Below are 14,762 nucleotides of genomic sequence, written 5' to 3'. Positions count from 1 at the left end.
CAGTGGACCCTGTGGACAGTGAAGATGAGGAGGCAGAGGATGAGGCCAACAGATCTGCACTGAGTAGACAATGCTTCCAATTACACACAGGTAAGACAGTGTTACATCGCATTTCATTGTCATTTTTTGTTTTACATTGTCACTGGCATGCTGTTATTTCCCACTTCTATGGCCACTTACTATACCCTTTGCCAACTCTTTTTGCAGATGTTGGTGCCCCACTATTGCTCCTGCTCCTGGTGTTGTCACTGCAGCCAACTACAGGTGTTTCCTATATTGACATTACTGTACTGTTGAATTGCAATATTTAAACCTTGTAAAACGAATACATACTGAAATCATTTGACATGCTCCATACTTGTATTTTTTCAAAATGTGTTTATTGCATTGCTATGAAGAAAAAGGGGAAGTGCATTGGGCTGGGGTGATGATGGAGAAAAGTCCAGGGTATAGTTCCAGTCTGTTTGTATCACAGGTGCAGGGTCCAAGGAGGCATAGGAAGGGGAGCAATGGCAGTTCAAGGTGGACAGGGTGACAGAGTGGGACACAAGGGTGACAATCAGGAGAGTCTCATTTCCTGGCGGGGGTCTTGGATTGCAGGAAACGTTTGTGGGGTGGTTCTCCTTCTGCGGGGGTGCTGGTGACCTGTTGGTCCCATGCGAGGCCTCCTGTCCACTAGCGGCAGCGGAGGTGGAGGGCTAGTGGCAGGAGCCCGCTGGTGTAACACTGTCTCCCTCATTATTATGGCCATGTCTGCCAGCACCCCTGCAATGGTGGCCACAGTGGTGTTAATGGCCTTCAAGTCCTCCCTGATCCCCTGGTACTGTCCCTCCTACAACCACCTTATCACCTGCACGTTGTCCAGGATCTGGCCCAGCATATCCTGGGAATGTTGGTATGCTCCCAGGATTTTGGTGAGTGCCTCCTGGAGAGTCGGTTCCCTGTGCCTGTCCTCCCCCTGATGCACAGCAGTCCTCCCAGCTTCCCTGTTGTCCTCTTCCCCTGAACCGTGTGCCCACTGCCACTGACCCCCAGGTCCCTGATTGTTTTGGGTTTGTGGTGTGCCCCGGAGTCCCTGTAGTGGTGGACACACTGTTGATTGATGTGTCCTGGGGACAGAGGTATGAGTACGCTGGGTGGGTGCTGTGGTGGTGTTTCCTGAGGAGGGAGGCTCTATGGTGGTGTGTGACTATGGCTGGGTAACTGACTGTCCGGATGTCCCTGATGGGCCAGGTCGGACATCCAGATCCAGGCGAGCAGAGTCACTGTCATCACTGTGGGACTCTTCTGTGGAGGGGACCGGATGTTGCTGGTCTCTCTTCTCCGGTGACATTGGCTAAGATACCTGTGAGGATGTAAATGCAGTGTTATTGTTTCTGTGTGTGACATATTGTGCATGGATGGGTTACCCCCTATGGTTGATTTTTCCCTGGCATCTTTCACTTGTGTACGTTGGTGTATGGTGGGGTGATTAGTTCTCTCTAGTGTGCATGCTTTCGTGATAGGTGTTCATGCAGGTCTGTGAGTGGTGTCCATGCATTGGTATGGCATGCAGGGCTTGGCTTTGGGATGAGTGGTTTGTGATGGTGGGGTGTGTGGGTAGTGGGGGTGTGATGGGCGTGATGGTGTGGGTACGTGATGGCATGCAGGTAGGGGGGTGATAGTATTATAGAGTTGACTTACCAGAGTCCAGTCCTCCTGCCCTCAGGATGCATGCTTGTTAAGACTTGCTTCTCCCATGTTGTGAGTTGTGGGGGAGGTGATGGGGGTCCACTGCCAGTCCTCTGTACAGCTAGGTGGTGTCTTGCTGCAGTGGAACGCACCTTCCCCTGTTGGTCGTTCCACCTCTTCCTGATGTCATCTCTTGTCCTGGGGTGCTGTCCCATGGTGTTGACCCTGTCCACAATTCTCCACCATAGCTCCATCTGTCTAGCAATGGATATCTGCTGCACCTGTGCTCCAAATATCTGTGGTTTTACCCGGATGATTTCCTCCACCATGAACCTCAGCTCTTCCTCAGAGAAACTGGGGTGTCGTTGTGGTGCCAGGGGTGTTGTGTGAGTAGTGTGGGTGAGGGTGTGTAGGGTAATGTGTTGGGGTGTGTGTTGTGAGGTGCGTGGGTGGTGTATAGGTGATGGTGGTATGTGGCTCTGGTTGTGTGAGTGGTCTTGCTGTCTCTCTCTCTGTTGGCAATTATTTGTAATGGTAAAGGGTAGTGTGGGTGGGTGTTTTATAGTGGTGTGGGTGTGGTGTGTGTATGGGTGTCAGGTGGGTGTAGTTTGAATTGTTCAATGTGGTGTTGTTTTGTTTGAGTGCGTGTATTTTTAGCACGGCGGTATGTACCTCCAATGGTTTACCGCAGTTGAATGTCCGCTGTGGTGATTTGTGGGTCATAATGTGATGGGCGTAGTTCTGTTGGCGTAACGGTGTGGGTTTTGATACCACCAGTTTATCACTGACCTTCGGTGTGGCGGATTTGTGTGTGTGGCTGAATAATGACGGATTGGTGTGTGTGTGTCATAATATGGTGAACGGATACCCGCAGCGGTGGCGGTATGTTGGCGGCAGTCAACATGGCGGTAAGTGGGATTTACAATCAATGTCATAATGAGGGCCAATGTCTTTTACCTATGTGTTTTGGTTTGGAGTGTAGTGGATGCATGCTAGGTACCACAGCAACCATCCCAGGCCTGTTGCTGCGGGAGAGGGCATAACAAGGCTGCCATTTTGGGTGTTTTTGCCTTGTTACTACAGGCTGGCTGTGATACCCTAGAGATGCAGCCCTTTCTAGTTTGTTTACCTAAATGTTTATAGCACCAAACAAGCCACAAAGAGGCACCTTCGTGGCATTTAACCCAGAGAATGAGGGAGTCAAAAGAATTAGGAGCAAAGAAAAGGGAGCAGCTGTATATTTTTGTGTGTGTTAAAGCTTTAAAGGAATTATTCCTCTACATTGGCAATACCAGCCTAACTTTTTTTTAAAAATTGACTGCATACAAAAAGAATAACAGAAGTGGTGGCTTAACTTAATAGGAGGCTTCAAATGTGTGCACATTGGTGAAACAGAGCTTCAGTGGTAGATTGGGCCAACAGAATAGGTTCCAGAGGTGCGACATCTGTGACCTTGGCTCAGTGTTTTAAATGGAAATACAGAAGGGCTGGTACTCTGTATTAATTTAAAGCACTGCTTTTGGTTAATATTCTTATGACAGCCCTCAGCTCAGGACTGGACTCTGTAAAACAGATACATGTACCTGAATCTCCTGGGCCTTGACGGTGCCTTTGAGGTGCATACATTTGTGCACAGGCTGATGGTTTTGATGTTGGACGTATCTCTATTGGGGTGCTACTCAAAATGTAAAGTCTCAGAATAGGGCGGGATGCCTGGGTTTGGGTTTTTTTTTTTTGCCTAGACCAATGGTGCCCACTGAGGTTCCTACAGGGCTGGTTCATTGGCATCTTTTCAGGCTATGAAAATAATTCAAATGTATGTTTTTTGGGGAATCCAACATCGGTCCGGAATCATCTCAGAGTTTCTTGATACCACATAAGATAAATTATGTAGAAATAATTTATATGGAACCTATTTACAAAGTGGATACCCTGCAAGCCTGCCATCAATCCTGCCTGCTTGTTGTGTTATACAAAAAAGACTTCAGTCACAATGGCACATTTGGGTTACATAAGTACAAGCAGTGGCTGGTTCTGCTGGCCAAAGTTTGTGAAAGAACAGTTCTCCTGTTTAAAACATCTCCTGCCCATGGAGTCCTTACTGTTACTGTCCAGGATTGACTTTGAGATGTAGTCCGTGGGGTATGTACCCACATAAACAAACACATCTACATTCCTATAGACATGGGATGCATGATGAAGCACTGAGTAGAAGCAGGAGTGAGAAAAGAGCACTTGATAGGGTCAGAAAGATATTTTCTTGACATTGATTTTCCATTTACTTGGTAACCATGGCAATCAGAAATAATGCATAGAGTTTACATCAAATGAGGCATGGGAACTTAGTGGAGTGGTTACATGAAGCCTGGGGTTGGAAGAGAGGAGAGCAGGTTAAACATTATTGGACTGTGACAGACGATGCTTGAATCATTATACACAGGAGTCCAGAGGGTGATGGGGAAGTGCTCTGCACCTATGACAGTGACTGTGGGGGGTATTCGAGGTAGTGCCTCTTCAAACAGGAAGCAGTGCTATTCAAGCACTGTTTTAGACAGCGGTTCCGAAAGTGGCATCTATAAGGTCACAGTAGCTGTGAGGGGACTGTCATCAAAGCCATGACACCAGTGAATTCTGAGAGGAGGAACTGATGGAGTTTGCTCCACTTTTGTGTCCTATGACATGCTGTTGCTCTCACTATGGCACCCCTGTGTTAGCTTCTTTGAGCTACAGGGTTAGGAAAATGGCTGCCTCTACTAACTGAACTTTATTTGAAGAGGCCCAAATTACATCCAAAGACTGGACTTATTTTGCTATCATGCTTGAGGAAGTGAAGTGCTTGGGCCTGGAGTCATAACTCTTTTTCCACCATTTTGGAGACAACACCTTTTGCCATCTTCTGGCCTAGAATTGACCTATGTGCCTGGTTGGTGACCCTCTGGAGGTCATTAAGAGCATGTGCTATCACCTAGTGTTAAACTCTACTTAAGTCAGTTGGTTAATGCACCCACTCCAGAGGTCTAGACAAAACGAGAATGTCACAGATTACAATCCTGACACAGCTTTTTCACCTCTTCATCTCTGCAAGGTTGATACAAATTAATTCTAGCGATTTTGTTAAGAATGGCACCTGCTTCGCAGCACTATGAAATGGCAGAACTCGTCTGACCAAGTGCTACATAAAAAAAAATGAATTATTCACAGACTTCCCCAACACGCACCAGTTAAAGAACCCTAGGGGAGAGAATGTGGCATAAGGGCCAGAGTGCTGGCTCAACATCCTGTGATTCTGGGCAAATTACTTAATCTCCCCTTGATTCCAAAAATGAATGTGTTCTTGTGTAATGTAAGCGGTGCTCATGTAAAGCGTTGTAATACCTCTGTATTAAGTTTGCGCTAACGGAACTCTATTTGAAGGTGTCCAATTTACATCCAAAGGCTAGATGTTTTTTGCCATGAAGCTTAAGGCCGTAAAGTGCTTTGATCTTGAGTCATGACTACTTTTCCACCATTTTGGAGACAACACCTTTCGCCATCTTCTTGCCTAGAACTAACCTATGTGCTTGGTTGGTGACCCTCTGGAGGTTATTAAGAGCACGTGCTATCACCAAGTGTTAAGCTCTACTCAAGTCAGTTGGTTAATGCATCAACTGCAGAGGTCTTGACAGAATGAGAATGTCACAGATTACAATCCTGACATAGCTTTTTCACCTCTTCATCTCTGCAAGGTCGATGCAAATGAATTACAATGATTTTGTTAAGAATGGCACCTGCTTCGCAGCACTATGAAATGGGAGAACGTGTATTACTAAGCGCTATATAAAAAAAGAGTTATTCCCAGACTGCCCCAACATGCACCAGACAAAGACCCTAGGGGAGAGGATGTGGCGTAAGGGCCAGCGTTGCCGACTTTGGAATTGGGGAACACGCTTTGAGTCTCGGTGCCGGCTCAACATTTTGTAATTCTGGGCAAAACACTTAGGGGGTCATCACAACATTGGCGGTAAATGCCGCATACCGCCGTGCAGAAGACCGCCAAAACACCGCCGCGGTTGCGGAATTCCGCCACAGCTATTACGACCCACAGCTCGGAATCCGCCAAAATCCAGACACCCACACGAGTCCGCCACACCAAAGGTCAGTGATAAACTGGCAATAACAAAACCGACACCGTCACGCCAACAGGAATACGTCCACACTATCACGACCCACAAATCCACATGGCGGTCTTTCAACCGCGGTATTCCATTGGCGGTACACACCGCAGTGCTCAAAATACACACACACTTACAAAACACAACCACATTGGACGTTTCGAAATACACACACCTGATACACATACACACACCACTCCCACACATCCAATACAATATAAAGCACACACCCACATCATCCACAAACCCTTCGACCAGAAATTTAGACGAAGGCCAGAGAGACAGCACAGCATAAACAACCCCACCATACAGAGGCACACAACACCATCACACATACACATCCACGCACAAAACACCACACACCCCTAAACATCACCCCACACATCACAACACACACCACCCCACACATCACCCACACCAGCCCATGGCACCGCAAAGACACCCCAGGTTTTCTGAGGAGGAGCTCAGGGTCATGGTGGAGGGAATCTTCCAGATGGAGCTATGTCGCAGAATCGTGGACAGGGTCAACGCAGTGGGACAACACCCAGGAACACAGGATGACATCAGGAAGAGGTGGAACGACCTACTGGGGAAGGCACGTTCCGTGGTCTCAAGGCACCAGATTGCAGTTCAGAGGACTGGCGGCGGACCCCCACCTCCTCCCCCAGAACTAACAACATGGGAGGAGCAGGTCTTGGCTATACTGCATCCTGAGGGCCTTGCAGGAGTAGCTGGAGGAATGGACTCTGGTAAGTCAAATCTTTAACTACTTCATCCCCCACCCTACCTGCATGTTATCACATACCCCACCCTCGCCCTCACCCCATCACTCCAACTCCTCACATATGTCCCACTATCACAAACCACAGATCCCAACACCAAGCCCTGCATGCAACACCAAAGCATGGACACCCATCACCAATGCATGGCCACTGCACATACCCACACACACCCCTAAACAATTATCACACAAGGTCCTACACAAGAATGCAAGCACTCGGGTACAGGGTCACCCATCCATTGCACACCATGGCACACACAGATGCAATAATAATGCCTTTACACCCCTGCAGGACCCCTACCCAACGTCACCAGACAGGAGGTTCCAAACATGTCCACTCCCCCCACAGAAGAGGCCCACAGTGATGACAGCAGCTCTGTCCAACTGGATCTAGATGACCAGCCCGGCCTATCTGGGACCTCTGGACAGTCGGTTCCCCTCACACTGACACAAGCCACAACAAAGCCTCCCCCCTCTGGAAACACCAGCACAGCACCCACCCAGTGGCCCATCCCTCTGTCCCCAGGACACGTCAAGCAGCAGTGTGTCCACCACTACAGGGAACCCAGGCTAACCCACCAACCCAACAACAGCACGGACTAGGGGGCAGTGTCAGTGGGCACACGGTTCAGGGGACAGAGGCCCAGGAACACAGGGGAACTGGGAGGGCTGCTATGTGACATGGGGAGGACAGGCCCAGGGAGCCCACTCTCCACGAGGCCCTCTCCAACATCATGGGAGCCTACCACCATTCCCAGGAGACAATGACGGTACTGGCCAAGTTTCAGGAGACCCAGCGGCTGCAGGAGGAACAGTATTTGGGGTTCAGGGAGGAACTCAAAACCATCAATACCACCCTGGGCACCATTGTAGGGGTGCTGAAGGAACTCGTCAATACCGGGAGGGACGCTGTGGAACAACAAGGGGCCCCTGACACTAGCCTGAATGATGAAGTGCCCACCACTCTGCTGGTGCTAGTGGACAGGAGGCACCACCACAGGACCACGACACCAGCACTCCACCCCCTGCAGATGGAGAACCACCCTACAAACGGTCCCTGAGATCCAGGACAAAGACAGAGAACAATGCCGAGACCCCCGCCAAGAAATGAGATCACCCTGATTGTCATCCTTTTGTCCCACTTTGTCACCCTGCCCATCCATCAACTGCCCCAGCTTCACTCCCAATACCACTTTGGACAATGCACCTGTGACACTAATAGACTGGACTCTGCCATGGACATTCCTCCACCATCACCCCTGACCATTTTACAACCCCCTCCACTATTTTGCACTTAAATAAACACCTGTAAATCACAAAACTATCTGGAGTCAGTCTGTGCTTTCGAAAATGTGTATTTGCATGAACTGTGGAAAAATGCAATATCCATTGTATTGTCAACATAACTATGTCACACAGCTGTAGTCCATGAGGAAACAAAGCAGATGTCACACAGTGGGACCCACATCTGTGAAATTGAAAGGGAAAGTGACAACTCAGGCTCCATACACTGGGTGAAAGTGACAGACAGATGAGAGGTAGAACTAGTGTATCAGATGTAGCAGGCAATGATGTATTCTTACCTGTGTCTCACTGGAAGTATTGATGAATCATTATGTTTCTGTTGTCGATATCCTCTTCTTCTGCTTCCTCGCCTTCACTGTCCACAGGCTCCACAGCTGCCACAAGACCTCTAGCTGGACCATCCTCCTGCAGAAAAGGCACCTGTCGTCTCAAAGGAAAGTTGTGAAGCATACATCAGGCCACGATGATCTGGCACACCTTCTTTGGTGAGTAGAATAGGGAACCACCTGTCATATGGAGGCACCGGAACCTGGCCTTCAGGAGGCTGAAGGTCCTATCTATAACCCTCCTAGTTCGCCCATGGGCCTCATTGTAGCATTCTTCTGCCCTTCTCCTGGGATTCCTCACTGGGGTCAGCAGCCATGACAAGTTGGGGTACCCAGAGTCACCTGCAAATGTCGAGGGACAACTGTTAGACACACACTAACTCTTAAGGACAACCCCAGACCCAGACACTTAGTCACACTGAATAGGCTCCATGTCCTCAACTAATAGCCACACAAGGTGCCTCTGCAGTTGCCCCATCACATAAGGGATGCTGCTATTCCTCAGAATGTAAGCGTCATGTACTGAGCCAGGAAACTTCACATGGGAGATGTACTGGTCGGCCAAACACACCATCTGCACATTCATTGAATGGTAACTCTTCCGGTTTCTGTACACCTGTTCACTCCTGCGGGGGGGACCAAGGCCACATGTGTCCCATAAATAGCACCAACGATATTGGGCATATGTCCCAGGGCATAGAAGTCACCTTTCACTGCAGGCAAATCCTCCACCTGAGGGAAAACAATGTAGCTGCGCATGTGTTTCAGCAGAGCAGACAACACTCTGGGCAACACGTTGGAGAACATAGGCTGGGACATCCCTGATGCTATGGCCACTGTCGTCTGAAAAGACCCACTTGCGAGGAAATGGAGTACTGACAGCACCTGCACTAGAGTGGGGATACCTGTGGGATGGCGCATAGCTGACATCAGGTCCGGCTCCAACTGGGGACACAGTTCATGGATTGTGGCACGGTCCAGTCTGTAGGTGACAATTACATGTCGCTCTTCCATTGTCAACAGGTCCACCAGCGGTCTGTACACCAGAGGATGCTGCCATCTCCTCACCTGCCCCAGCAGACATGCTCTATGGCGGAGAACAGCGAGCAGAGGGTCAGCCAACACTGAGGTACGAAAACACAACTTTAATACACATATTTTTAAATTCGCTATGTGCCTGTCTTAGTGTGTATGCAAGGCCTAGATATGTGTGACAAATGTAAAAATAATGCCATGTGGCCCCCTGAAATGGCGGCTGCCTGAACTGTAATGTGGGACAAGGGGATATGCGGTAACTGCGCTGGCGTTGTACACCGTCACGGTAGGCAGTCGTAGACCGCGGCGCAATCCTGCATTGGTTAACATTGGACCCTATGGGTCCCAGGAGCCAATGACAATGTACGCCGGCGGTGACGGTACGCACTGCTGCGGACGTGACCGCCATTTTCTCTCTGTTCACTCACTTGATACCTGATCTTCGACAGGAGAGGACCTACACTGCAAGTGCTGCTGTGACCTCAGTCTGGAAGAGACAATGGCTCATGTGTCTGGGGAAAGGGCCCCTGCCTTCAGCACGGAGGAGTTGGGGAAACTAGTGGATGGGGTCCTCCCCCAGTACACGCTACTCTACAGTCCTCCAGACAAACAGGTGAGTACACTGTGAGCATGCTGTATGGGCAATGCCTGTGTGGAGTGTTGTGGATGGAAGATAGGGGGGTGAGAATGAGGTGTGCATGAAACAACGGTGAGTGCATGTGCACCATGGGAAGGGTAGGGACGCGGGCCAATGACTGTGACGGTCCTGACTGTTATATATTCTCCTTTCCCCCTGTACTATACCTGTAGGTCAGCGCCTACCAGAAGAAGGATATTTGGCATGCCATCGCCAAGGAAGTCCGGACCCTGGGGGTCCACCACAGATGGAGCACCCACTGCTGGAAAAGATGGGAGGACATTCGCCGCTGGAGCAAGAAGATGGCGGAGGCCCAGCTGGGGATGGCCTCCCAACGTGGGAGGGGTGCCCGTCGCACCATGACCCCCCTGATGTTCCGGATCCTGTCGGTGGTGTATTCGGAGTTGGATGGGTGCTTGAGGATATCACAGCAGCCACAAGGGGGTGAGTACACTATCATTCTGCTTAATCAACGCACATTAGAGGTGTCTGGGTGGGGGAGGTGGGCTGTGGATTCCCCTAGGCCAGGACGAGTTTAGTAGGCAAGGTCCCTTTGTAAGGCAGGCCATGTGACAGCCCACCCCACCAGTGTTCAGAGTCAACTACACCTAGTCAGGCTCCTGTGACTTCCATGTGTGCAGCAATCAGGCATAGGCCTTGTACCCCATGTCCCTGTGATTAATTAGGGAACTCAAAGTGCACAGCGTAGTGCAGAGGGCTTCTGTGTCTGTAGTGTCTGCCAACGGTAGCGGTATTGCATGCACTGAACATGTCTTTCTTCTGTCTTTCCCCCCCTTTTTTGTGGTCTCCCTGTTCTTGTGAGCAATAGCATCATCAGGCGCAGTGGCACCAGAGCAGGAGGGAGCTGCATCCCACATGGCCCTGGAGGGCGAGACAACGGAGTCTGAAGCCACCAGTGGGACGGAGGGCGAGGGGAGCTCCCCGGCGGGACAGGAGATGAGACCAGCGACACGGACTCCTCCTCTGATGGGAGCTTCCTTGCGGTGGCGGGCCCCTCTGTGCCCCCGCATCTACAGGTACAGCTGCCACCCCCACTACCAGCACCACCCTCCCAGCAGCCCCTCAGCGTGTGCCCCGTGGCCGCTCACCCAGGAGGGTGGGCATCTTCTTCGCCCCAGGCACCTCAGCCCCTGCCTCTGTCAGCCCTGTTGCCCTCAGTGAGGAGGCCATTGACCTCCTCAGATCCCTCACTGTTGGGCAGTCTACCATTCTGAATGCCATCCAGGGGGTAGAGAGGCAGTTGCAACAGAAGAATGCATACCTGGAGGGCATTCATTCTGGTCAGGCAGCCCAACAGCGAGCTTTTCAGACTCTGGCCTCAGCACTGATGGCAGCCATTGTCCCTGTGTCCAGCCTCCCCCCTCCAACTTCCTCCACCCAGACCCAAACCCCTGTACCTCAGCCTATCCCAAGCACACCCTCAGACCAGCATGCACACACATCAACACACAAGGGAAGCTCTGGCAAACATAAGCACCACATATCCCACAGGCACTCACACAAGCATCATACCCATGCAGACATACCAACATCCACTGCCTCCACTGTGTCCCCCTCCTCCTCATCTTCCTCCTCCCTCCCTGTCACGTCTCCACTCACACCTGCATGCACTACATCTTCAGCCACTATGGCCATCACCAGCATACCCATCACCACACACTGCTCACGTGCACTCACCACCCCCACTACCATTCACACATCCCCTGTGTCCTCTCCCAGTGTGTCTGTGAGCCCAGCTCCCAAGGTATACAAACGCAGTCACACACCCACCCAACAGCCATCCACCTCACGGCAGCCTCCAGCCCATGAACCTTCAACCAAAGTCAGCAAACGGACACCTCCTACAACCACTACCTCTTCCTCCACTCCCAAACCCCCTCCATCTACCTGTCCCAGTGTGTCTAAAAAATGTTTCCTGTCCAACCTTGACCTCTTCCCCTCACCTCCCCCACCCCTTCAGTCCCCTAGGGCACGCCTTTCCAGGTCCCAACCCAGCACCTCAGCCACCACATAAGCGGGAACAGTGGTGCCAGCAGTAACCGGCTTCTGGAGTGCGCCAAGCAGCAGGGTAGCCAGTGTGCCAAGGAGCCAGACCACGGACAGTGCCCCACCTCAGAAGCACAAGAAGTTGGCCACTGCCCGGAGGGAGAAGGGCAAAACACCTGCCACCAAGGGCTCTCCCAGGACTACAGTTGGGAGTGGGAAGACAGCTGCGCCACCATCCAAGGTGGGGAAGGGGCACAGAAAGAAAGGCAAGTAGCCACAAACCTGCACGGCGGACAGGACCGCCACCAGCATCGCTGCCAAGGACACTGCCGCCACCAGCACCGCTTCCCAGGACACCAGCGCCACCAGCAGCACTGCCAAGGACACCGCCACCATCAGCACCGTTGCCAAGGACACCGCCGCCACCAGCACCACTTCCAAGGACACCGCCACCACCAGCACCGCTTCCCAGGACACCGCCACCACCAGCACCGCTGCCAAGGACACCGCCGCCACCAGCACCGCTGCCAAGGACACTGCCGCCACCAGCACCGCTTCCCAAGACACCGACGCCACCAGCACCACTTCCCAGGACACCGCCGCCATCAGCATCGCTGCCAAGGACACCGCTACCACCAGCACCGCTTCCCTGGACACCGCCGCCACCAGCATCGCTGCCAAGGACACCGCCGCCACCAGCACGCTCACTGAGCCACTCACCAGCACCGCAGGCCAATGAGTGCCGGAAGCACCGCCGCTACTGAGGCCGCAACGAGCAGGATGAAGCACTCTGGGCACAAAGCCCCCTCCAGAACCAGTGGAGATTCACATCCACTACCTCAGTCCTTTGCAGGATGAAGCACTCTGGGCACAAAGCCCCCTCCAGAACCAGTGGAGATTCACATCCACTACCTCAGTCCTTGGCAGGATGAAGCACTCTGGGCACAAAGCCCCCTCCAGAACCAGTGGAGAAAGACATCCACTACCTCTGTCCTTGCAGGATGAAGCACTCAGGCACAAAGCCCCCTCCAGAACCAGTGGAGACTGTTATCCACTTGAGAGACTGTGGCTTTGCACTCCCCATGATTAAGCAGTGGGCAATCCACCCACTTGAGAGATTTGAGAGACTGTGGCTTTGCACTCCCCAGGATAAAGCAGTGGGCAATCCACCCACTGGAGAGACTTGAGAGACTGTGGCTTTGCACTCCCCAGGATAAAGCAGTGGGCAATCCACCCACTGGAGAGACTTGAGAGACTGTGGCTTTGCACTCCCCAGGATACAGCAGTGGGCAAACCACCCACTGGAGAGACCTGAGAGACTGTGGCTTTGCACTCCCCAGGATAAAGCAGTGGGCAATCCACCCACTGGAGAGACCTGAGAGACTGTGGCTTTGCACTCCCCAGGATAAAGCAGTGGGCAATCCACCCACTTGAGAGACCTGAGAGACTGTGGCTTTGCACTCCCCAGGATAAAGCAGTGGGCAAACCACTCACTTGAGAGACTTGAGAGACTGTGGCTTTGCACTCCCCAGGATACAGCAGTGGGCAAACCACCCACTGGAGGGACCTGAGAGACTGTGGCTCTGCACTCCCCAGGATACAGCAGTGGGCAAACCACCCACTGGAGGGACCTGAGAGACTGTGGCTCTGCACTCCCCAGGATACAGCAGTGGGCAAACCACCCACTGGAGAGACCTGAGAGACTGTGGCTCTGCACTCCCCAGGATACAGCAGTGGGCAAACCACCCACTGGAGAGACTTGAGAGACTGTGGCTTTGCACTCCCCAGGATAAAGCAGTGGGCAATCCACCCACTTGAGAGACTTGAGAGACTGTGGCTTTGTACTCCCCAGGATAAAGCAGTGGGCAAACCACCCAAAGGAGAGACTTGAGAGACTGTGGCTTTGCACTCCCCAGGATACAGCAGTGGGCAAACCACCCACTTGAGAGACCTGAGAGACTGTGGCTTTGCACTCCCCAGGATACAGCAGTGGGCAAACCACCCACTGGAGAGACGTGAGAGACTGTGGCTTTGCACTCCGCAGGATAAAGCAGTGGGCAATCCACCCACAGGAGAGACTTGAGAGACTGTGGCTTTGCACTCCCCAGGATACAGCAGTGGGCAAACCACCCACTGGAGAGACCTGAGAGACTGTGGCTTTGCTCTCCCCAGGATACAGCAGTGGGCAAACCACCCACTGGAGAGACCTGAGAGACTGTGGCTTTGCACTCCCCAGGATAAAGCAGTGGGCAGACCACTCACTTGAGAGATTTGAGAGACTGTGGCTTTGCACTCCCCAGGATACAGCAGTGGGCATTGAGCCCCCTCGTGGATCTGGTGTTGTGCACTCATCCGGCTGAGGTGCCCCCCTTTCCTTTCCCCCTCAGGTGCCTGTTGTATTTCTATCTGATGCCCCTGCAGTGTTTTCTCCGTTTTGATTGGGTATCGAGTGTGGGCCTCGCCCATGCATTTTGGGCCCAGTGGTCCACGTAGTTTAATGGTGCACTACCTGGACTTGTATTATTGGTGTATATATTTGTTTATAGTGTATATATATTTTTGAGTACTGGATTTTAATAGATTACAATTGTTACAATCATTTCCTTTTGTGTTTGCATTCTTTTGGGGGTTGTGGGGTGTAACTGTACTGTATCAACATGTATTAGTGTGTGTGTTGTAGTGGGTGAGGGTGGGGGTGTTTTGTGTTGCGTGTGTGTGTCACTCTCTTTTCTCTCCCCCCTCCCCTGTGTCGTGGGTGCAGTCCTCACGTGGTCTTCGCCGCCGGCGTTCGTGCTCCTTGTAGAGGAGCAGGAAGACAAAGTCAGGTAGAATATGGAGTTCCGGCTCCA

The 14,762-nt window shown here is 51.8% G+C and overlaps 1 long non-coding RNA gene across 1 annotated transcript in view; it reads left to right on the top strand.

Moving 5' to 3' along the window:
- The window catches only part of LOC138286755 (uncharacterized), a 426,734-nt gene that overhangs the window by 47,060 nt on the left and 364,912 nt on the right, over positions 1–14,762 (top strand). The gene's annotated exons all lie outside the window — the stretch shown is intronic.

This window comes from Pleurodeles waltl, chromosome 3_2 (genome assembly GCF_031143425.1).
Source record: "Pleurodeles waltl isolate 20211129_DDA chromosome 3_2, aPleWal1.hap1.20221129, whole genome shotgun sequence".
NCBI lineage: Eukaryota > Metazoa > Chordata > Amphibia > Caudata > Salamandridae > Pleurodeles > Pleurodeles waltl.
Note: the sequence above shows the minus strand (reverse complement) of the source record. Positions and strands in the feature narration are given on the sequence as shown.